Source organism: Pteropus alecto, unplaced genomic scaffold, assembly GCF_000325575.1.
Source record: "Pteropus alecto unplaced genomic scaffold, ASM32557v1 scaffold134, whole genome shotgun sequence".
NCBI classification, from domain to species: Eukaryota; Metazoa; Chordata; class Mammalia; order Chiroptera; family Pteropodidae; genus Pteropus; species Pteropus alecto.
In genome coordinates, this window is record NW_006436283.1 from 1,363,449 (window position 1) to 1,366,058 (window position 2,610).

The following is a 2,610-nucleotide window of genomic DNA, read 5'->3' on the forward strand; positions in this document are numbered from 1 at the left end:
GCTCGCAGGCTCGGCAGTCGGCCTCCCACAGCAGGAAGCTCGCCTCCAAGGCCTCCAGCACACTGTGGCTTTGTCCAGCATGAAAGGCAGAGCCCGTATCTTGCCGCAGAGTGAGGCCTGCTGCCTGCCGGCTGGGCAAGGGAGGGGGTGCAGAATGGAGGGGAGTCGTCACTGGGAGCCGGCCGCGGGACTCGGGCCCACAGCAGCCCCTCGGGGCTTGGGTGTCTCGGCCTCTCCAGGTCCCACCTGGCAGGCGGTGGGCAGGTGCCGGCCACAGAGCGTCTGGGGAGCAGTCGTGGTGTTCACGGGGCAGGGAGAGCGCCGAGAACCGTGCGTGGCACGCAGTGGCGAGCCCTCAGTGCGCTCTAGGTTGTCACCAGCAGCAGTCAAGGGGGACATCGCTGTAGGAGGGCCCCAGTGCTATGCAGGAAGCCGCGCGGAAGCTGCCCTCAGAAGTGGGGCACCTCAGGACGACCCCTGAAGCTCTCGGCCTGGGGCGTCCCCCAGAGGCGCTGGATGGAGGGGGACGCTGACGCGCACAGCTGTGCCCCGAGCCGGGCCACATCCACAGTGAGAGTCACGGGGCCCACGCGCAGCCTTGGAGTGGGGCAAGGCCCCTTTAACTCTGTGGGCTTTCTTCCCACCCGCCACCGCCACCAGTCTGACCGTGAGAAGGACGTCGCCAAGCCCCAACGGGGGAAGTCTGCGACATCCCCGCCCAGCACTCCTCAGAACCATCAGGGTCACCTAAACAAGGGACATCTGAGAGATGTCACAGCCTCAGGGAGCCTGCGGAGCCATGACGACTGTATGCTGTGCGGGATCCTGGAGCAGAAGAGGGACAACAGGCAGCAGGACACCCGAGTGAAGTGTGGCCAGGGCTTAGCGGTGATGTGTCGGTCTCGGGTCACGGATTGTAACAAGTGTGCCGCGCTGACGAGGATGTCCCCACAGGGAACCGGGTGCGGGCATCTTTGCTGTTATCGTGTGCGTCTAAAACTGTCCTAGAATTAAAGTTTATTACGAGCAGGGTGCTAGCGACTTTGGCACAAGCCTCCATTCAGCCCACCGGTCAGAGGAGAATGCTCATCTTTGCCCCAGGTCTGGTCTGGGTGGGGTCAGCGGGTGGAGCAATGGCCTGTCCCCACAGAGGACCCAGGGCCTGCCTGCCGATGGTGCAGCGTGGCCGCCGTGCAGGAGGCTGCGTGTCGGTGCCCGGTGTGTGCAGTGGCCACACTGGCCTCGACAGAGGGAGGCCCAAGGGGCCGGCCGCCAGCCACCCTCCTGCCGCCCCAGTCTTTTACTTGGATTTGCTCTTCCCCCCAAAACCGGCTCGCCCTCGACCTGGACGTGGCTCAAGGGCTTCCTGCTCTGCAACCATGTCGGCCACAGGCGGGAGCTTCAAGCCCGTGCCTGCTGGGCTCGGTGCCGGCGCCTGGTGCGACGGAGCAGGCGTCCACGCTGGGCTCTGCTGGGAAGAAGGGACGCACATCTGCGTGCTGCGGGAGCGGGACTCAGGATGTCGCGCCGGAGGGTGGGGGAGCGAGGGTGCGGGCACAGCGTGGCCTTGGCCCCCCATGGGCCCCTCCTGGCCCCTGGTTGCTGTGGTCCAGCTTCACCCCTCAGTGAAGCAGCCTGGGGAGTTCCCAGCTTGATCGGCCTCCCCAGGGCTGTGCTGCTGGCCAGGCCAGGAGGGGCCCGAGGGGCTTCCTTGGAGGACGGGGACAGGGGCGGTGCTGGCCCTGTCACCCAGCTGGCAGGGAGAGGTTCCCCGGCAACCGGCCCCTTACATAACCTGCGTCGCGTGACTCCAGGTGCCGGTGGGAGGCAGCGTGGGGGCGGGCGCAGGGGCGCAAACGCGCCTCGGAGCTTCGCGCGGGTGTTTCTCCCCCTTGTGTTACAGCGTCATCCTGTGTCGCCAGCTCAGTCACCCACTTGCTCGTTAGAATACGTGCACTGACAGCGCAGATTTCAATAACTCGGGCAGGTGATCAGGCCTCGGGGAGCCCTCTGTCCTTGGGCCTCCTGCCCCCGCCCAGGTGGGACTGGGAGGGCCTGGGCGAGGCCGGGCGCTGGCAAAGCTGGCCGCTGGGGCCCGAGGGTAGAGCGAGGTAGACTCAGTCTGCAGGCCCAGCTCAGGGGCCAAGGCCAAGTGTGAGTCGGGTGGGGAGGGAGGAGCTGAAGGCAGGCCGAGAACCCAGGAGCAGGGGACCCCCACCTGGGGCACGCTGGCCATCTACATGCAGACCAGCAGCAGGCTCCAGCGGTCAAGGAGGCCGAGAGGTCAGTGACTCACCACGGGCCGGGCGGGGCGCCCGGCCTGGGTGCTCAGCCTGGCCACCCCCAGGCACACTGGTGCTGGGTGGTCGCTCAGTTTCCCCAGAAAGGTGAAAGAACTGGCTTCACACGAAATGGGGTGACTCTTCATTTACCCCTGAAGCGTCGCTTTGTTTTCTCGTCTCCCTGCCTCTTAAATGACTTAAATTGCCTTGAAAGGGATCCGAAAGGTATTTTGGTACAGAGAGCAGCAAACCTGTTCTCTGGAATCTGAAGTCAGAGGACACTCTGGAGAGCCAGCCCTGGAGTGCGGCCGCGGGCCCTCGAGCCAGC